The sequence below is a fragment of the Oryctolagus cuniculus genome, chromosome 15, assembly GCF_964237555.1.
Source record: "Oryctolagus cuniculus chromosome 15, mOryCun1.1, whole genome shotgun sequence".
Classification (NCBI taxonomy): domain Eukaryota; kingdom Metazoa; phylum Chordata; class Mammalia; order Lagomorpha; family Leporidae; genus Oryctolagus; species Oryctolagus cuniculus.
In genome coordinates, this window is record NC_091446.1 from 67,155,316 (window position 1) to 67,177,975 (window position 22,660).

Below are 22,660 nucleotides of genomic sequence, written 5' to 3' on the forward strand. Positions count from 1 at the left end.
TGGCCTGGGAAGAACTGGTAAAGGACCCAGGCTATTTCTGACTTGCTGGCAGCTCTGGTTTCAGTGGAGTGGCAGGTGACGACGGTTCTGGGGTGGCGTCCTCGAGGTGGTGCCCGTCCCTGCATGGGACCCCTTCCCAGGCCCGTGTTAAAGAATTCTGTTCAGAAAGACTCTTTTGTTTAATTGTCCTCACTGGTCATTCTGTATGGAAGAAGACTCCTTCGGGTGGTTGGAGAGATGGGTCCCACCTGGGAGTCTTCAGTGGCCCTGCTGCACAGGAGAGGGTCTGTGATGCCCAGCTGTCCCGTCTACATGTGGTGCTGGTTTCTGTGTCTCTGTGTGGATAGGGGAGGGCAAGGAGGAAGAGTCAGCTTCCTCCTCTAGAATACTGTGTTGTCTGTAGATATCGGACTCTTGGAGTCCCTCTGCACTTGGCATAGCAAAGGGAACCCCAGACCCTCCTTTAGTGAACTGCCAGAGAGTAGCGTGGGATGTCAGAAGGCCCAGGGAGCCATTGGAGCTAAACTTTAATCTCTCCGTGAAGTTTGAGTGAGCCCAGGATGATTAATGAGAGAGCAGACCATCTGATTAAGCCCCTCTGTGTCACAGGACATGATTAGTAGGTGACAGAGACGGTAACAGTATCCAGCCAAACCCTTGTTTCTTTCACGGCTCCAGCTGTTATATGATTAATGTCCCCAAGGGCTATCTTGGGGTCAGACAGGGGAACCTGTCAGAACAGGTGGAAGTGACAAAATGGGCAGAAACTCCTTGGGGGGTGGGGGACTGGAGTGGTGAGGGAGAGAACAGAAGGGGGCAGGGCAGCCAGATGGAGCCGGTGACCTTTCTGTGATCCAAGTAGGCACCAAGAGCATCGTGGGAATGGAACCGAGGAAGAATCACAAACCTGCAGATGTTTCCCAGGTCCTTGGTGCATCCAGGTTTGCCAGCCTGGGCTTGTGGAAAGCCGGTGCAGTGTGGCCAGTTTAGCACTCCTGGCTTGTGCTGGGAGTGGGGATGGAATGAGGCTACCGTGGGCCCTGTGGGTATTAATGTGGGGCATCCACACCTGTGCCTGGGTGCGCACATGTGCTCCTGCAGACCCACTAGAACTAGTGTTCCTGTTCCACTTTGCTGGGGTTTAATTATGCATCCAACAAATAGGGCTGAGATTTCCATCTACTGATTTCTTGGGCCCAGAACTATAAACCATCTTGAATGCTTTGCTTAGGAAAGATAATGTGAAAGGTTAATATGGATTTGCAGAACCACAGTTGTTTTCTACAGTAAATTGTAGAAATCTCAAATTCGGGGTTGGCACTGTGGTGTAGGAGCTAAAGCTGCCATCTGCAGCACTGGCATCTCATATGGGCACCAGTTCATGTCCCGGCTGCTCCACTTCTGATCCAGCTCTCTGACATGGCCTGGGAAAACAGTAGAAAATGGTGCACGTCCTTGGGCCGCTGCACCACGTGGGAGACCCAGAAGAAGCTCTTGGCTTTGGATCAGCTCAGCTCCGGCTGTTGCGGCCATCCTCTCTGTAACTCTGCCTTTAAAATAAACAAAAATTTTTTTTTCAAAAAAAGGAATCTCAAATTCAGGTCATCTATGTTACAGGTGGGGAAACTGAGGCCCAGAGGAGGTAAATGACTTGCCCAGTGGAAGTCAAGGCTGGGACCCTGGACTGCTTCTTCCTGGTCTCACACAATGAACTCTCAGTAAATCTGTTAATAGGAAACCTCAGATCTTTCAGTTCTTTTCTTTAAAAGTATTTTAAAATTCATGTGAGAGGCAGAGAGGGAGAGAGCTGGTTTACTCTGCAACATCCAGTGCTAAATCCAGGAACCAAGAATGCAAGCGAGGCCTTCCACCCGAATGGCGAATCCACTTACTTGAGTCTTCATTGCTGCTCTCCAGTTTCTTCACTGGCAGGAAACTGGGGTCAGGAAATGGAGCTGGCACTTGAACCCAGGTACTCCAGTACGTGGTGTGGGTGTCTTAACCATGAGGCTGAACACCCACTCCTCAAACATTCTTTTTTAAAAGATTTATTTATTTATTTGAAAGTCAGAGTTACACAGAGAGAAGGAGACGCAGAGAGAGAGGGGGAGAGAGAGAGAGAGAGAGAGAGGTCTTCCATCCACTGGTTTACTCCCCAATTGGCTGTAACGGCCGGAGCTGTGCCGATCCGAAGCCAGGAGCCAGGAGCTTCTTCCAGGTCTCCCATGTGGGTGCAGGGGCCCAAGGACTTGGGCCATCTTCTACTGCTTTCCCAGGCCACAGCAGAGAGATGGTTGGGAAGTGGAGCAACTGGGACTTGAACCGGCACCCATATGGGATGCTGGCACTGCAGGTGGCGGCTTTACCCACTAAGCCACAGTGCTGGCCCCACCTCAAACATTTCTATTTGTTGTGAGTTTCTCAGAAACAGTTTGGTCTTTCTTTTCCTTACTGTAATTCCACTTTCCCTTCCTGGAAACTCTCTAACCCCCAGGTCAAAGGTTCATACACCAGTTGAAGTGGAGTCATCCAGAGTCCCCTTAGGCAAGCTGTCTTCCCAGATGTCTTTTTTTTTTTTTGGACAGGCAGAGTTAGAGAGAGAGAGAGAAAGGTCTTCCTTTTTTTCCGTTGGTTCACCCCCCAAATGGCCGCCACGGCCGGTGTACAGTGGCCGGCACGCTGCGCTGATCCGAAGCCAGGAGCCAGGTGCTTCTTCCTGGTCTCCCATGCAGGTGCAGGACCCAAGCACTTGGGCCATCCTCCACGGCCTTCCCGGGCCACAGCAGAAAGCTGGACTGGAAGAGGAGCAACCGGGACAGAATCTGGTGCCCTGACTGGGATTAGAACCCTGGGTGCCGGTGCCGCAGGTGGAGGATTAGCCTAGTGAGCCATGGCACCAGCTCCCAGATGTCATTTTTGAGAGGGACCTGCACTCCTTTGGCAACCCTTTTGATTGACAAGGATCATGAGGGTGACATTTTGACATTAAAGGGAAACTGGATTTGCTGAGTTGCATCTGGCAAGTGTGACTTCTCTGCTTCCACCTTTGAGGCCCTGGGTGCCTGTGACATTTGAGAGCTGTTCCAGCGCTTTGATGAGGTCTGGCAGCATTTCCATTTTCAGTCACTTTTCAGGAGACTGTTGAACATCCCATTCCCTCTGTTAGCACCTCCGTCTGGTAACTCTTGCTCGTAGGTTCAGTAATAGTGTAATAACTGGGGAAGCATTCTTACCGGGGGCTGCCTCTGTCTGCTTGACCTGGCGAGTTGTGAATTGCTAATCTCTGCTACGTGGGAAGATGGCCTTGCAGCACAGTTTTGTCCATGGGAGCAGTGGACTTGCTTCAGTGAGTCATGACTATGGATGTGTAGCAAAGCCACACTCAGAGTCATCATCGCAAAGGAGAGACAAGCAAGAATGAAAAAAAAAAAAAGCAACAGTGGAAATTGTCTTGGGTTCTTCTTAAAATTGTTTCAGAAAGCTGTTAGACAAGAGACACTAGGCCAGGTTATTGCTTTTGTCTCCCTAAACAGTGGTTGATGATACAGGATTTTGATTTGGTCTGTCCTTAAGTAACTCTTCTTGTTGTGAGATGAGCCCTAAAGGAGATTCACCCCATGTGAGAGTAAAAGTACAAAGGATGCTAAAGCCTTCCTGGAGCTGTTGGAGTCCCCAGGGCAGCATCAGAGAACTGAGGACCAACTGGGCCATCCCTTCTCCAGATGCTTTCTGCCCAGGCTGTGACTCTGTAGTGTAGGCTTTGGGGAACAGTGATGGATCAATAAATGGTCATCAGTGTCAGAGATCTAGTATTTGATTTCTGCTGTGGATTTCACTTCAGCATCATGTAATTTTTTCATGCTAAGCACAGAGTAACTGGCAACACCAAGAAGTCACTTAAAGACTTGCTCTAGAAGTCTTGGAGGGAATCACAAAAGATACAAGAGATTGAGTCCCTCCTACAGTCAAAGGGAATCATTCAGGCTCAAAGCCCTCAGTGCAGTGATAGGAAACTCTGAGCAAACATTGGTTGACTGACACCAGAAGATGTGTAGCCTTCACTGTAGTGTCTAGTACCTTGTCAGAAGTTGTGTTGTGGCATAGTGTTGATGATGGTTGGAGCTGTGTTTTAGTAGAGTTGACAAGTGACCTTGACAGACCAAACATCTTTGTGCCTTTCTTCTGTTGCTATGTAGGTTGAGATGCCCAAAATCCAGTCTTTGGTAACCTAGAAAGAGAGCTCATCTTTCCAAGGTGTTGACCCGTTCCCTCTGTGATGGAGACTTCAGGGTGTAGCATGACGCTATGGAGATAGCCCCAGCCTTTGTTCTTGTAGATCCTAAAGATATTCTGGGATCTCACCATCACCCACTGGCAAAGGATGGGAATTGTTTGGTGAGAAAAGTCACAAGCGAAATGACTAATGAGAAAGCCCTGAAGTTTGTGAATATTATACTCATGTAAATTAATGTATAATAAAGTAATTCTCGACTTCCCCTGTAATTTCTTAAGCAGGGTGGAAGGAATGGAGCTAATTACCTTAGGGGAAAATCACATCCCACTTTAAAGGTGATGTTTGGAGCACTTTGGGTTGGATAAAATCATCCTTGAAGCACTTGGACATGAAAATGTTTGATGATGACTGTGTTGGGATGGAGTATGCTGATGTTATTACCCAAATAGAGTGTGTGATAAACAGTTTAATGAAGAACACCACATATTTGGATGGTAGATATTTCTTTACTTAAAAGCAAGATGAGCTATATTTAAAATTTAGGAGATACAAAGCTATGTTCATTTATGACTAATACATATTTACACAAACTTTCTATATGAAATTAAAAGGTAAATTTATTTTGTTTACTTGAGAGGCAGGCAGGTAGCAAGTGATCTTCTCTCTGCTGGTTCACTTCCCAAACACTCCAACAATTGGGTCTGTTCCAAGCCGAAGCCGGAAGCCTGGAATTCCGTCTGAGTCTGCCATGTTACTGGTGGGGAGCCAGTTACCTGGGCTCTGTCTGACCTGCTGCTTCCTAAGATGTACATTAGTGGGAAGCTGGGCTTGAAGGTGGAGCCAGTCCTGGAACCTAGGAACTCTTAATATGGAATGCAGACGTTCTTTTCTTTAAAAAAAAATACTTATTTATTTGTTTGAAAGTCAGAGAGAGGGAGATAACTTCCATCCACTGTTTCATTCCCAAGATGGCTGCAAGGGCCAGGACTGGGCTAGTCTGAAGCCACGAGCCAGTAGCTTCCTCTGAGTCTCCCGTGTAGATGGCAGGGGCCCAAGCACTTAGGCCATCCTCTGCTGCTTTCTCAGGCACATTAGCAGGGAGCTAGATCGGAAATTGGAGCTGCCGGGACACGAAACAGTGCCCATGTGGAATTCCAGTGTCATAGGCAGCAGCTTTACCCGCTGTGCCACAACACCATTCCTGAATGAGACATTCTTAATGACATCTTAACCACCAGGTCAAATGCCTGCCTTGAGAGATGAGTTTATTTTGGTGCAAAAATTTTTAAAATCCATTTCATCATATGCATTCCCCAGAACTTTTAGAAGACTCCTGTTTTCATGGACTTCACATTTTTTTGCACCAAAACATACTTATCTTTAATTCCATTTCCCATGAACTTTTTGAAGTACCCTTGTACAAGGTTCTGCCCTTTCTGTGGCCCTATCAACCTGGACTTGAAAGTCCAGGGGCTGATCCCCCTTATTCTCTTTTAGATTGAAAAACATCATGGCCCTATCTTTTCTATCCTATTCTTTATTTTTGTGGAGACTTTCTGAAAATGGATTCTTTCGGTGTGTTATTGTTTAAAGAAACCGGCTCAGAAAAAAAAAAAAAAAACAGCCTGTGTAAGTACATTTTTTTTAAAGCAGTGATTTTCTTTTTTGTAGTTTGGAACTTGTGGCAAAGGAAGTTCTCCCTGGTGCCCTGGTAGCTGCAGCCCCTCTTCCTAACATTTTTCCAAAGGGCACAGGCCAATCTGCCCATAATGAGCTTGGAAAGTGAGGATGAAGTTCCTGATAATATGACACAAATTTCTTTACTTTTGCTCCTTATTTCATCTTAATTAGTCCCTGTAGAAAGGATTGATTTTTGAGAGGCTTGTAGTGAACATCTGTTGGTATTCCTGGGGTCATTCTTAGTCTGTCCTGTGTTTGACATTTCTTGTAAAAGAGGAGGCATTTGTTCATATTGACATTAGCTGCCTCTGTATCTCTCAGTGGTACAGATGGTCTGTGAATAAAGACATCAAGCTAATAGGCAAGATGACAAGCTTCAATAGAGCTGGGCTCCTCACACTTAAATGGCAGGGCAGCATAGATTGCTTCTGCTGCTGAGCCTGGGGTCTGCGGGTGGCAGCGCATATGGAATAAGTTAAAAATGGAGACAGATCCTGGAGAATGACCAGAAATCTGTCCCCGAAACTGGTAGGGAGTATTATTATTATTATTATTATTATTATTATTTACAGTATGCCAAGTTCCCAAAATATTCAGGGTCTGGGAGAGAGGGGAAAACGGGATTTTCTGCCTGTCCTGTGGTCATAGATTTCTCTCCCCAGAGTTGACCATCAGGTCCCAGAAGGGGCTCTTGTTCTCCCTTGTGGCATTAAGTGCGTTCAGCTCCTGCTTTCGTGGGAGGCCAGCTACCCTCAAGCCTGCAGGCTATGTTTCCCCCCCCTATGAAACCACGTTCTCCCCAAGGACCTGCAGGCCAGCACCACTCTGGAACCTCTGTGATTCTGTTCATTCGCAAGATCCTGGGCTTCCTCCCAAGTGCACATCCCAGTTTGTTATAATAATTTATCATGCCTTTGGAATATGTATATTCATCTCAATTTATGTCTGTTTATAATTTAATCATGACCACCTATTAAGACAAAGATGTTTTGCAGTTGACTCTTGGTGGTGTGAAACGCCATGTGTTAGGTTACCTCCTTCAAGTCCAAATGGGAGTTCCCAGTTCTGGGATTGGGTGGATAAGACTCTCATTCGTTCAAGTCTCTTTATCAGTGTTTGTGGTTCCCTTGCAGCTGCTCTCTTCCCAGATGCTAGAGTCCTGCTGTTTTCTCTCTGTCCTCTTTATAGCAGCCTTCCTTGTCTCAGTTACATTAGCAGCTTTTCTTGTCTTCCCTGCAACTGTTTTTAACTCAGCTACACATTTTTTCTATGCATCCAAGGGTGACATGTCTATGTGTAATTGTTGATTTTTAATTCTTACACTCTACCTTGTTCCATGGTTGCTTTGAGATAGCTTGCAAGGAGAAATACGATGAAACAGTTGTGAAAATAGGACTTAGCAACACAATGGAAAATATTTAAAAGAGAGGGTGATAATAGAGGAGATTTGATACAAATAGCAAAGCAGTACATGCTGTTCTTTTGTAGGTTGGTGTCTATCAGGATTGTTTTGAACTTGCATGTACCAAGAACTTGAGTTGAAACCAGTACCTTCATGTGAAAGGGGGAAATTAACTAAGGAACTGGGTAGATCAGTATAAGTCATAATCCGTTGCTTGTCAGTTTGTTCTCCTTTACCTTGGACATTAGTCAGTGTAGGTTGTGGTCTCTGTTCTCCCTCTACTTCTCCCAGCTCAAGATCTTGACTTTCCAGCTCAAGTCAGTGAATGATGGTCTTGGGAGAGACTTACCTAGAAAAAGGAGGTTTGAAGGAGAAGACAATAAGAACAAAACAGAGATGAATATAAAGAAAGGAAGGCGAGAAGGGAGTTGTCTAATTAGCCTGGATAATAGTAAGATTAATGAGATGTTCAAGTTAACGAGGCAATTATCTGGCAAAGGGAGTTGTTGGGTTTTCTGGGGCACTCCTACGGGCTTGAGGCACCTCTGTGAGAAGCTGAATTAGATAGTTAAGCAGGAGAGAGAATGGGATTTCTAAAAGGCTGAGGCCAGGGAGCAGTCTGTGTACGATTACGGGGAACCTGTCACACAGGGCCGTGCCCCTGCCCTGGCTTTTCCAGCGGGTCTGTATCCTGGCCTCCTGTTGTAGCTCTTCCAGCTCCTGAGTGGGTTGTCATGGAATGAAAGGGGCTTTCTTCTCTTACTTCATCCTCCTACACCAATAGTTGCCACGAAGAGTCCTTGTCATGATAGAGCCTTCCTTATCATGGTGGATTCCTTAATGATGGGAGCCGGGGGACATTCGGCTCTCCTCTGTGTGGAGTTTGCATCTTTCTTTCAGACTGGGAACTCCCTAATGATGAGAATCAGTATCATACATAAATACGCTGGTTCACATCTATTGGTTCATTCCTTTAATGCTCCCAATGAGCAGGGTTGGCCAAGACAAAGCTAGGAGCTGGGAACTCAATCCATGTGTCCCTCATAGGTGGCAGGGACCCAAGTACTTGAGCCATCACCTGCCTCCCAGGGTCTGCATTAGCAGGAAACTAGAGTTAGAATCTGGAGGTAGACATCAAATCCATATACTCCAATATGGGATGTGGGCATCTTTGTTTGTATTTTTAAGGATTTATTTATTGAAAGACATAGCTACATAGTGAAAGCAAGGAAGAGACAATGAAGAGAGATCTTCCATCCACAGATTCACTCCCATAAGGCCACAACAGCTGGAGCTGGGCTAGACTGAAGCCATCAGATAGGAGCTTCTTCTGGGTCTCCTGCATGGGTCCAAAGGCCCAAGTGCTTGGGCCATTTTATGGGGCTTTCCCAGGTGCATTATCAGGGAGGCAGATCAGAAGTGGAGCAGCTGGGAATCAAACCGGCACCCATATTGGATGCCAGTACTACAAACGGTGGCATTACCCAGTGTGCCACTGAGCCACAGCACCAGCCCAGATGTTGGCATCTTAACTGGGATATGAACTGCTAGGCCAAGTGCTCCCTCCTTTATTATCTTAAGAGCTTTTCAAAGGAGTAGTTGTTGCTTTTCTTTTGAATCCCATGATGGTCCCTACTGAGGATCCTGCATCCTTTCCTTCCACAAATATTTATGGAGATGCAGAAAGATTCAGGTATTGTTCTAGGCACTGGAGATTCAGCACTAAATAGAGTCTGAGTTCCTGCCTAGGTATTACCTGTTGGGTTGGGGGGAAGTAGGAGATACAGGGAAGTGTCTCCCCAGGAATGTGAGAGCCCGGGAGCAGCATCCCAGAGACAGCTGATCATCTTACTCTCCAACACCTGCCTTGGCAGATTGTGTCCTGCTTGGGCTGCACCCAGGCTCACTTGGCAGTGGCTTCCCTTTCTAACCCAACAGCACCTTCATGGGTCTTCCTCTTCCTGCCTTTCTCTGGGGTCTTAGAATACTCTGAAAGCAGATGGTCTCAGTTTAAATCCTGTCCCTGCCACTTGATAGTGTGTGACATTAGACAAGTTATTTAACTCCTTTGTTTCTCTGGGTATCCTCATCTGTAAAATAGAGAGAATGATTGTTCCTCACTCAGAGATGAAATGAGTTCATACATAAAATGCCTGGAATATAGTCTGCCCATAGCAGTGCTATACAAATATTAGCTGTTTGGGTTGCTGTTGTTCTTAACTTGTCTTAGCAAATAAAACAGTCTTTTGTATACTGCATAAAGCCATCCTCCCCCCGAAGCAGCTCACCTGTGAAATGTGGGGTGGAGTTGAACAGGAACATGAATTCTAAGGTTTTGTGTTAGACCTGCCTTTCTGGATTCTACTCTGAGCCATATTAGGCATGCCGTACCCTTGGGGCTGCGCAGCTGACTCGGCCCCTCGAGGCTGTTTTCCTCCCATGGGTGCGGGAGACCTCTCTTTTCTCCTCACCTCTCAGTTCCTTCCGTGAAGATCAGGGCCCCATTCCTGTTATGTCTCCTGAATCTTATAGGATCATGCAAAGGATGCCCAGGTGTGGGTGTTTTACTCTGTTCACTGGGGAGTACAGAGTAACAGTGTCTACCGCTGCTTGTCATACAGTCCTTTCCCACCCCTCGGAACCTGTTGGTCCAGCTCTTCATTCTCCATGCTGTCCTGTGGTGGCACCAGGCAGTGCAGTGGCTGGTGTACCTGAGACTCAGGGCCCACACTATATGGGTGTGAAATGTGTCAGCTCCGTGATGATGGAGGTTAATAATGTTCTCTACTTAGAGGGTTAATGTGTGAAAACATGCGAAACACTTAGAGAACTGTGATGAGTAGCATACAGGTGTTAGCCGTGGGTAATGTTGTTCTGTGTTCAGTGTGTTTTACGAGTGTAAGTATTCTGAAGAGTGGGTTCAAGCAGTCCCAGCTCCTGTGAAGATACAACCTGAGGGGGTTCGTTCCTTGGTGAGTGTGAGGCAGAGTTCTGGGGTGTCTAAGACACTGATGCTTATAAAGGTGCAGCATCCTGGCTGAGCTGAGTGGTGATGCCACCAATTTTTGCCTCATGGTCTAATTAGTTGTTTCAATGTAAAGTCACCTCCAAGGATTTTTTTTTTAAACGTTGCCATCTTGCTGTTGACCTCAATCTTGACATCATATTAGGGAACCTAGAAAGTATAGAATTAATTAATAACTGGATGGATGGATATAAAGTTGGATTAAATGAGAAATGAGTCTTCTAACTTATTAAAAATACCAAAGAGGAAGTGCTTTAGCTTGTTTCTTCCGGAGCCCCAAGTTTTTAACCTTTCCTGCTTTCTTTTGCCTTTTCTTCTCCTTGTCTTTCTTCCTGTGCCATCTCTCCTTTATCTCTAGGCTCAAGGATGTCCTTCCGTGTCGTGTCTGCTGTTGTTGCTTTTAACTTCAGTGTCAAGTGCTAAGTCCCTTCCACATTCCTTATCCAAATCTGGAGCATTAGCAATGCAGTGGCTCAGGTGCAAGAAGGGTGGCACTCTGCTCTCTTCCCTTGCCTCCTTTTCCTCCAGATGACCCAGAATCATTTGCTGAGGTAGCAAGAAGATGAGGTCACCCCGCTCCCCCTGCCCTGCCAGCCCTGCTCCAATACCCCAGTGTCAGTGTTTTGCTAACAGTCTGTGCCAAGCGGATCATGGTTGAAATTGATGCTGCCAGCACACATGAAACTCACACCTTTTCTCAGGCTGCCTCGCTCTGCTCTACACTTAGTGCTGTTTAAATGTCACTGCTGTTCAACAAACAGTGGAGTAATGTGTCCAAGAGACAGCTAATGCTGTATTTTGGTAAGTTCTTATCAAAATGCCTCTGGCAAGCTATTTTCCCTTGAGAAAATGAATCGTGGTCTCAGTGGCAAAATGCAATCTTAGTTGTGCCAGGCCAGACCTTGAGACTTAAGCCACTGTCAGAGTCCTGAATTCAGCCCCCTTGGCCAGAAAATAAACAGGTTGGATCCATGCCCTCAGCACCAAGCTAACAAGTTTATATTCTTTTCAGATGTGGACTGTTCCCTACCTCTCTGGGAAAGACTCACTTTGGGGCCTTGATTTTACCATCTGGGAAGGGAACATCCTTGAATAATGTCACCAGCCATCTGTGGATAATCATCCCATGGGCAGTGGGTAACTCATGAACAGCATCTGGGGACTGCCTGGGGCCCATAATTTTCATCACAAAAGCAGGGATTGGGGGTCATATTTTTAGTGGAAAAATAACTGACAACATCATTGCTACTTGTGATCGTTGTATTTAAGAAGATAGTTTTGGGAAGAATCTTCTAAATCAGCAACTTTAAGAATCTGAAGCTCAAAGAGGATCCAAATTCTGGACTACATTTCTCATTCAACTTTCTTTTGAGTTGAAGAGGCAAAAGAGTATTTATTTATGAGTATTTCTCTGGCTCCCTCCTCTGCAAGCACTTAGTTGATTTGAATCATTCTAGCTAGGGATCATGGCAGTTTCCACTTCTTCCTGTGAATACTTTTCTGTTTTCAGGGGCCGGGGTGAGAGAATCCTCAACAGGTGACTGTCCTGCTGTGTGTGGCCATGTTGTGCGTGGAGTGGGCTTGGAGAATTTTCACCCTGTAGGAGCCCTTCTCTTTGCTGTTCACAACACTCTGTGATGAGGCCACTTCCTGTGCAGCTAACAAATCTTTAACAAAAAAAAAAAAAAAAAAAAAAAAAAAAAAAAAATGAAGCCATCAGTGGCTGCAGGGGTGCCCAGAATAAAATTACCAACCATCTGTCCAGGCAGAAAATGAATATGAAGTTGGGCGAAAGGGATCCCCACGGGTAAGGGCTATCACCTAGGAAGGAAGGTGAGAAGGCTGGAGGCAGCAGTGTGGGCTGCTGATGATCATGTCCTGCCTTGTCCAGAATGTTCTGTCCTACTCTGCTAGGTAATTCCTTCCCTAGCCATTGCTGAGTGGGCCAGCCTGAAGTCCTGACTGTCTATTCTGACTTTGTTCTAGAGATCTAAAGGATGGAGGGGAGAGTAACAAAGCTGCCTTCCTCCCCAACACGTCCTGGAGTAGTAATGGGATGTAGCAGCGTGCAGTGAGGGAGAATTGAGACCTTTCGCCATGCAGGCAGGTTGACAGCGGGGAATAACCTGAACAGCAAGTTCTCCGCTGGCTCCAGAGGTGGAGCTTCATGAAAGAAGTCTGCCCCACAATTTCTCGGCCTCAGTGACAGGGAGGATGTTCATGATGGAGCTGGCTTCTCCTTTCTCCTCTGGACCCCTGTGATCTGCTTTCCCTGTGCCTGTCACATCTGAAACCTCATGCAATGAGGTTGGCCTTTTTTTTTTATTCACAATTACAAATAATCCATAGGCATGCATTCTTCATACATCAAACTGCTCATTTCAGTGCTTTGAGGCCAACTCATGGCTGCTGGAATTGCAGCACTGCTAGTAGAACGCCTTCACATCGCCAGAGGACGACTGCAAGGAAGTGCACAGGCCCAAAGAGCCTGTTGATCCCTCCCTCACGCTGTCGTCGGTCTGACCTCTGTCCGTCGCCTTACCCTCTCCTCTCTACATCTGGCTTCTGTTTTTCCTTGCCATCTGTGTGTTCCTCCACCTTGGCCCTCATGCTCCGGCTTTCCACCTCGCAGTGCGTTTTGTTCTTTGCATTACCATCCTGCAAGAGACGTCATAGACTGCCGACCAGCTTATTGAAGGGGTTGCTTTTAGCTCAGCTTTTCCTCTGGGCCGTTGATCTGTGGGCAGAATTGTGGAGCTGCATGTTAAAAACCACAAGAGAGCTGGGGCTATGACAGGCTCTCTGCATGGAGTCAGAACAGAATGATCATGGGCAAAAGGCTCTCAGCATTCTTCCTAACGCCGCTGCCAACCACACAGCACCCTAAGCACACTGTGCTGATCCTCCTTGGACCAGATGCCTGGCTGAATGCTACCTTGAATTCAAGCCTGGGGAGCAGATTCTGACTTTTCAGGCTTCTCGCTCATAAAACCAACCATGTGCGTACAAAATTGTTTGTTCGCACAGGAAATGCCAAGTGGATGCTCACTGTGCAGCCATTATGAGCACTGACATTTGTTGAGAGGCATCAGGATCCTGTACCTGGCTAACCACTATGGCTTGTGCTAGTGGAAATAAGGTCACTTTTCCCCTCAGATTGGTCCTGTCTAATGATCTTAATAAATCTGATGTCTTCTTTTCTAAATCTAAATGTTGCCTCAAAAAATGTGTATACATTTTTGTGTGTGTGTGTGTGTGTGTTTGTGGTCTATAAATAAGAGGACTGTAAAAAAGTTCATGGTAAATGGAATTATATTTATTTTGGAGCAAAAATTTGTTTGAAATTCATGATGAGAATTTTTGTCTCATGAGAATTTGTGTCATCATGTCTCATGATGAGAATTTTTGCATAATTTGTATTTTCCATGAACTCACTTACATGCATACACAGACACACACACAGACACACACACACACACACACACACACAGTAGAAGCATCTTTACCAGCTTTGATTTCACCAACCGGAGCTTCCATGAAAGATACTGTTTGAGGCACATGGCCCTGCATATGCACAGCTGGGCACTTCTGTTCCCACCAGGTGAACCAAATGTTTACCGAGAGGCAGTTGAATCTGTTCCCAAACTTAACTTACGTGAGTTGTGTTTATGTTGTAAAAATACAGTTTAATTAAATGTTATAAAACCAATGAAATGTGAGAATAGAGAATCCCCCACCCCCCACCCCATGAAAATGAAGGTGAATGTTTTGGAAAGATTCAATGGGGTTTAGTTTAAAAAAAAAATCAAACCTACAATTAATTAAGTATGGACAGGCAGCTGTAAAAGCTTGGAAGGGAAAAAAAAATCATAAAATTCTAGAAGGAGCCTGCATTCAGATTGCCTTGCTAGAGTTTTAAAGTTCTCTTTCCCCTTTAAAGAAAACAAAACAGGAAACTTTAGAAGCTTTATAATGAGAGTGGTTTTTGCAAGCTAGTCCATGCTAAGCTCTGTTCAACAGACTTTACGCAAAAGAAAAGCCCTAAGCTTGCAGTCAGAAGATCAGCAAATTAATTTGATTTACATGATGTAAATTAAAATATTTAAGTACAAAGAACATAGTATTTTAACCAACTTTTCAAAAACGAGTTAAGCAGCTACTGGCTCAGTTCACAGCATATAAAGCACTCTGCACTAATACTTGCCCATAAAAAAATCGAAGTCTGGTAGTTGTGTTGGCAGGATAAAGGGCAGAATTGGCAAAGAAATTAATTAATTCTCCAACAGCTTGTCACCAGTCCTTTTTCCTTTTGCCATGGGGCTCTGGTTCTAGGTAGTAACAGGAAGCAGGGGTATACAGGGGATATGGGGGTTTCTGGGGACCCTAGTCTGCCTCTGCATTCCTGCTGTGGTGCATCCCACCAGCTTCCAGGGCAGCACAGATGGAAAACACTGCATTCTTGGTGTAGATGGGGACAATAAGGAGTAGGAGGGTGAAGTTCTGTCAACATTTCCAGGTCAAAAAAGTTGGAGGTGGCCATGAGTGGGCTCAGGAATCCAACCCCTGACGTCAGCCCATGCAGCTCTCCTGTCAACAAAGAGAGCTCCTGATTGCAGAAATTAAAAGCAAACTTTGCTTTTGAGTCAGACAATGTGTGGGAAGTGGTAGCTCAGTGAGAGAGGCCAGGTGCCAAATGAGCTCAAATTAATGCCATTCATTTGGCTGTACTAATGGAGATGATAGATGTTTTTGCTCCCCCATGTGATGAAAACTTGCTGAGAAATCCATCCCTGGAGTCTTCCCATCTGTGAAGATGCCCATAGATTCCAGAGTGGCCTTGGGATACTCCCTGCTGCTAGGGTGCCCTGGAGTACAAGGTCAGAGGCTTTGTGTTGTTGACTTGAAACCCGTTTTTCTAGTCCAGAGGCGACCAGAGAGGCACCTTGTGTAAGCATTGATCAGGACAGACTCTATACGTTGGTCATGCAGTTGGGTAGAGAACCTTCTGTCTGTGTGTCAAGCACCTTCTACTGAATGTACACATGTGTGAGCGATGCCAATGAAGCCCATTTGCAGACTCGTTTATCCTAAGTCAAACACTCTGTTGCAAATAGGAAAGTGATCACTCCATTAAGTACAATTTTTAAAATATGGGTGGTTCTCAGCATCTCTCTACCCCTTACTGTTCTCTTCCCCCTTTAACAGTACCAGTGCCCCTTACAGAGGGTTGCTCAGACACTGTCCCAGCGTGCTTCCTAGCGAACATCAGCAGAGCCAGTTCCACCCAGTTCACAAATGGACTCTGGGCCATTTCCTGCCACCCATCTCTGGATGTGCTCCCTCCACTTTGCTCTTGCTCCCAGCTTTGCCATGGTGTACCTGCATCCTGAAGTTCCACCCCTCAGCAGGCCACGGCCCTGACCTTTCCAGGCCACCATCAGAACTTACTCTCCATCTTCTACTCTGGCTCTCTGCCCAAGTCCCTATTTCCAGTGGGCAGGATCCTGTTTGTAGGTCCCACTGCATACAAGTTCAGAGGCTTAACTCTGTTCTCTGTAAACAGACCCTTAGGTTGGAGGAGTCTGAGCACTGGGTGCTTGGGTTTACATCACTTGCTCTGGCCCTCTCTCCTTAGAGGATGTATATTTACGTGACTCTGGGTAGGTGAGGGTGGGATCTAAGCACTACCCAGAACTGCCCTTCTTTCTGATCCTGAGATTTTGCTGCCATTTCAGGCTTGGTTACTGATCTTCCTTCCGTATGGGTGGCTTCTTGCCAGTGTAGGATCCCACAACCTGCTTCTCACTATTTGGCATTTCTTCCCACTCTCCTCCAGAACCCAACCTGTACACACACACACAGACCTATGCACCCCAGTGCCTGCGAATGAAGTAAGAAGTAGTTTAGTGGGAAGAAGTCCAAGGTATAAGTTAGTAGTCGAGGTTCTTTTGTTTTTAATATTTATTTATTTATTTAAAAGGCAGAGTTAGAGGGAGAGAGACAGAGAGATCTTTCATCTGCTGGTTCGTTCCCCAAATGGTTGCAACAGCCAGGACTGGGCCAGGCTGATGTGAGGAACCCAGAACTCCATCTGGGTCTCCCATGTAGATGGTAGAGACCCAAGTACTTGGACCATCTTCTGCAGTTTCTTCAGGCACATTAGCAGGGACCTGGGTTAGAACTGGAGCAGCTGGGACTTGAAGCAGCACTCATATGGGATGATTGTGTCATAAACAGTGACTTAAATACTATAATGCTGGTCACAGTCAGGGCTCTTGAACTGGAACATCTGGGTTCATTCTTGACTCTTGCATGTACTACCCTTTGTTTAACCTCTCAGATTTCAGTTTCTCCATACTTCTCAAGGTTATGAGGGATAAATGAGTTGATATATGTCCTTTGAATAGTGGTTAGCATGAGGGAAGCACGTAATAGATGTTAGCTGTTACTGTTATTATATCTGAACACTAGTCAGCATGGCTGCTCGATTTCGTTGTTTTGATCCTTCTTAGAACTATTATGAATTACTAAATAGAAGAGATAGTGACTTCAAGGGGGAGTTATCCAGCTTCACACCCAATCTCCACTTAGACTCATCCAGGGTGCTTTTTTAAAACACCTTTGGACATAAATATTCATAAATTGCTATATGTTCCTAACCCATTGAGTTATTGGTAACTAGCCCCTTTTGTGCAGACTGTGAGTGTAAAATCTCACCCCTCTTGCTCTTATTTTACTCTGTGCATTTAACATGTCTTCCAATTCCTTGCACCTTGAAACTTTAATTAGGGATTGATAGCAGGCTCTGATAACTTGTAAACGGAGACTGATCTTTTGTTAGCCTGGGTTATGCTAAGTCGTCTTTTCAGAAACAACTCTCTGGTCAAAAGCTGCTCTTCCCTGAAACTCAGCCCGCCTGGGTTTTCCCTGTTTTAAAGGGGAAGCCTGCTGTTTGCTGGTGAACAATTTGCATATAACCTTCTATCTTGTCTCTCTGCCTCTGTATCTTTCTAGCCTATCCTGTCCTGTACCACACAAATGGAGTAATCTTTCAGGACACGAATTTGATGAAGTCTTGCTTTATGCAGAAAACCGCCCAGAGCTACCCGTTGGCCTACCAGAAATGCTTGCTCACCACTCAGCAAGTCAGGGAACTCCATCTCCACTGCCCTCCTCACAGTTCACCAAATCACAGGCCTGCTCTCACAAATGCTGTCCTTCCCACCATTTCCTTAGTGCGTTCTCCCGACGGGCTTGCTGCCTCCTATTCCTTTGTCAGGACTTAGTAGGAAGCCTTCATCCCATGAATCTCTCCCTAAATCCTCTCATCCAGATGGAATCCCCTTGAAGTCCCATAGTCCTTGAGCTCCCATTTCACATAACTTTTGTAGTGCTGGGTGTGAGACTATTTCCCATGAGCATTTTTTCTGCTTAAATCTTGTACCTATCGCTAATAAACACTTTAGGTAATAGTCTTCGAAATACTTAAGGTCTTCGATGCATTTTGCCCAATTGCCTTTTTAGGCTATTTCAAGCCGTTTATGCTCTGTGATCTGAGTGTCCATGCTCATCCCGCCACATTCTCTATACCCTGGGTTTTTTGTTTTTTTTTTTTTCTCTCCCCTTGGCTATGTTGATATCTTTTCAAAATAAAAAAAGAAGCTTCACTTTAATTCACATTATATTACTCTAATTTTTAGCAAGGTTGAACATTTCAAAAATATTTTTATTAGCCATGCACATCTTCTCTGAATTGTCTGTTGACAGGACACTTGACATTTTGTATCCTGGCATTTTGTGAACTCGGTGGCTATGAAGGATCCATCAATAAACAGCTCCACTTTCAGTCTCAGCCCCTGTGCCTAGCTCATGATAGATACATATGGAATATCCATTGAAAGATTAAGTCAGTGAATATCTGTAGCTGATGATTGTTAGTGTTCTGTAAGCTTTTAAAAATATCTAGACTCTAATTTATCTCCCATCCAATTTAAGATACAAATCTTGAGTGCAGCATTCAATCTGCTTGTAACAGTGCCTGTCACTTGAGCGTCCTCTTTTGGAAACAGTGGTTGAGAGGGGCCCAAGGTTAGTTTTGCAAACTAACAGTTGGAGTAGGAAGATTTTGTAGAGGTTGTTCGTGATACTGGAACATCGCATACTCAGCTGTTCATTCTCACTTCTGGATTCACTGACCTTAGACAGCAATTGTTGAACTTGAGAGACAGGCTGGCTCTCAGAGATGCCTGCCTTTCAGCCGAGATAGCACAGTGACAACCTCAGGGACTGATGCCTGGCTATTAGGATTGAGTCTTTTTAGATGTTAGCTCATTTCCTTGTAGAAAATGAAATCTAATAAAAACTGGTTTATCTGGCATGTTATCGAGCAGAACTTTTTTTTTATTACATCATATTCATACAATGACCCTATGGCACTGCAAGATGATATTCAGGGTCACTTTGGAGTGAAGGGTCTTCTGGATTTCATTATCATTCTTTTGAAAATTGGTGATTGTGGCAGATGTGGTTAATTTTCCATTTAGCAGAATGCCTGAGTCACCAAAAGCAAAGATTTCTGCAGACTGGGAGAGTTTTGTGGGAGTGTGTGTGTGTGTGGGGGGGCATATGCATGCATGGGTGCACACAGGCAAACATATGAATAAGAGAATTGGAAGATGGCAGTAGCATGGAGATGGAGTCAACGAGGACAATGAAACTTACAGTCTTGACCATTGGTGAAGATTCTCGGATTTCCGCCGGCTAATGAACACCTTCTAAGGTCAACTTCTCTTTGGAGTTGTTTGGTTGAAGCAAGGAACCAAGGAAACCAAAACCTCTTCCAGTCTTTGCCAGAAGTGTTACTCAATCTCTTTTCTTAAAAGAAAGTGGGGGTTGGATTATTTTTTAGTGTGTGTGTGTGTGTGTTGTTTTCTTAAGAAAGCAGTAAGTGGTTTCTTCCTTGTGTGCAGGTAGCACCTGCCAACTTGATCTGTTGACAAGTCATTGCTTGACAGTCAGCCTTTGATGTTAAGCTTCACTTAGGCAGAAAGAAAGTCTCCTTGCACCTCCCCAGCAGTCCTGGGTGGTCTTGTCTGCTTCCCTTCCCCAGTGCCTTGCCCAGGAAATGGATGAGTTCAGGGGCCCCCGGTGGGGGTGGGACTGGCAGCTGCCAGGCCACTCCCCTAAGTGAGGAGAACAAGGAGGGGCTGCAAACTCAGCTTAAAACAAACAAGTGCTAAATTAAAAAGAATGTTAAATACAGATCAGCTGCCTGGCTCCTGACAGCAGATTTAATTCTTCCCTCCTCTCACCTGATGGAGCTGCGCCTGCAGGGTTTGCATCAATTATCTGTCGACATGTGGAAAATGATTGATGAGCTGCCTGCGGCACTGGAGTACACTTTGTCAACCACTCATCATTTATACATCTTATCTTTGCCAGAACAAAGGATAGGACAGCCCTGCACTGAAGTTGGAGATGAGAAGGGGGGAGATGAGCATCGGGGGTGAAGGCGGCCAGTCACACAAAGCTATTGGGGGGCCCCCAGTACCTGGCTTGGGTGGTAAAGCCCATAGCTCTTAACTCCAGACTGGCTGGCCAGCTCTGCCCTTGCCGTCAGTCCTGGTTTTGCCAAAACTTTCTGGTGTTGCCCCCGCCCGGGAGGACCTGGGGACCCAGGGGACTATGTGGCTGTTTAAGTTACAGCACCATTGTAGAGGGCTGCAACTTACCCTCTTCAAGTAGGGTTTGTAGCCCTCCCATACTGAGAGGAATCATGGCCTGATGGATCCAGCTTCCCAGAGAATACCAAGAGGAGCTGTCCAGGGATCTGTTGGTTTTAGGTCCAGCATTTGAGAAAAATGGCATCCCTGGTGGTGGTGGAACTAGGCAGAGGAATTGGATATATTTTTTCAAGCCTTATTCCCAGGGCTGAAGTGAGGCCCAATTATCTTCACTCAGCTTGGGACAAAAGGTTAGTGATGATGCTAGCTCCCCATTTGTTACTCACCTGTGGCCTTAGTCTCTGGGCTGAGTCCCAAGCTAAGTTGAAAACAAAAAATAGCTCACAAAGGCCTCTCAGTCAGTGCCTGTCTTCTCTCTCCTGGTGACACCATTACAACCGCAAGCCCAGGTGGTGACCTAACAATCATTTCTAGGCAGTAAGTGCTGAAAATAGCAATTCTATTATGAACTGATGTCTATTAATTCACTCTCTATAAAAGGCATCCCATTTATTGATTTTTTTTCTTTGAAAGAGAAGGTACTGACAAATAAGTCAAGTGACCTAGTTATGTAATTTGAGTGATAGGTCCAACAGATTCCTTGGTAATTGATCAGGGGCTAGAGAGGAATTAAGGCAGATGACTGCAATTTTATGCTAGCAGATTTTTCCCCAATGAAATTTGATGTACTAGTTGCAAATTGTTAAATAATAAGAATGAAGAGTGAGCATACTTGTGGAATGAATTCTAAAAGGAGATATTAGCAGTATCAGGCAAAATCGGGCTAGAGAAGAAGTGAATCCACCAAAGAGAATGGGAAAGAAAAATAGTAGAACACCAGCAGGTCCAACACCCATAGGAGAAAAATTCAATGGCCTTTGAAAGTTTTAGAGCAGTGTTTAGAATTGTCTATGAATTTTGTTGATGTTGTTAAATGACAGGTAATCTTTTTAAAAAAGATTTATTTATTTGGAAAGCAGAGTTACAGAGAGGAAGAAAGAGTGAGCGAGAGCGAGCGCGAGCAAGCACGAGAGCATGCTGGTTCACTCCCCAAATGGCTGCAAGAGCAGAGGCTGGGCCAGGCCAAGTCCAGGAGCCAGGAACCCCATCTGTGTCTCCCACATGGATGGCAAGTGCCCAAGTACTTGGGCCATCTTCTGTTGCTTTCTCAGGCACATTAGCAGGGAGCTGAATCAGAAGTGGAGCAGCCACGACTTGAACCCGTGTCCACATGGGCTGCTGGTGTTGCAGGTGATAGCTTTACCCACTGCACCACAGCACTGACCCAGAGAAGTTATCTCTGGCAATGCTCCATGTTGGTGTACATTTCCTGTTGACACAGATTATCCTATGCTGAGGGACCCTCTTGAACAGTGCAGAAGAGAGGCTGTTTCAGAGAGCTCATGGTGCCCACAAGTGTTCAGTCTTGGAGGGCCATCCACAGTGTTCTAACCCTGAAGTGCCAACAGTAACAACATTTTGGAATCAAGGCTTAAGTATACTTAGTTGGACACAGATAGATGAACTGTAAAGTGACCACACCAAATTGAGGTGTATGATTCCTTTGAGGTAGATTATAATTTAAATTTTGGTGGTAGCCTCATGGACCACTATGAATCACAATGTCTGTCCTGCTTGATGGTCACCTATTTGGCATTAATCTTGAAAGATTTAAAAAACGCTTGTGTTGGTTTTCCCAGGACTGCTGTAGGAAACTATCACCACACAAGTGGCTTCAACAGGAAACATTTATTATCTCAGTTTGGGAGGCCAGAAATAAAAACTCAAGGTGACTTCAGGGATGATGCTTTCTGAGGGCAGTGAGAAAGAATCTGATTCTCTCCTAGCTCCTGGAAGCCTCAGGTATTCCTTGGCCTTTCCATGCCATTCTCTCTATCTCTTCACCTTCACCTCCCTCTATGTGTGTCCGTTTCTGTGTCCAGAATTTCCCTTTTTATAAGAACACGAATCATTTTGAATGTGGTTGCATCATAATTACCTCATCTTAGTTACCTGCAAAAGCTTTTTCAAATAAGATCACTTTCACAGGGGGCGGGGGTTAGGGTTTCAGCCCTCTGGGGAAGGACACAGACCATTGGACACACACTACCTGAGGGTTTCAGTGCTTCGTCTTACAGTTGAAGCCTTGCATGTCTTTCTGGAAGGGGGGAACCATATTTTGCCTCCCTTCGGAGTGGGCACATAGTATCAACTTGATAAAATGTGCTACATTAATGAAAGAATAAGATGTGTCACTCTGAACTTCCTGGGGAAACACAAAGAACATTTTAAATGAAATTTACATTTTTCCTAGGAAGACTTTAAGAGCCCATGAAGTCAATGAATTAACTCTAAGGATGCAGGAAGCAAAGTAAAAGTGGTCTCCTTTCAAAAATGCACCTCGTGAAGCTCTGGGGTGTGGACAGCTGTAGGAACCTTCTTTTTATGAATGGGATCTTGGGGAGAAGAATCCCCCTGCTAATTCTGCTTTTCTGGAAGTCAGTGCCTTGGGCTGGATGTTTATGTTCTTGCCAATATGTTGTCACTTGGGGGAATAAAATTCGCCTTGGAAACCTTATATCACAAGTGTGTTAAAA

At 45.3% G+C, this 22,660-nt stretch overlaps 1 protein-coding gene across 17 annotated transcripts in view; it reads left to right on the forward strand.

The window, feature by feature from the left end:
* LRMDA (leucine rich melanocyte differentiation associated) overlaps positions 1-22,660 on the forward strand; it is a 1,127,870-nt gene that overhangs the window by 703,206 nt on the left and 402,004 nt on the right. The window lies entirely within an intron of this gene.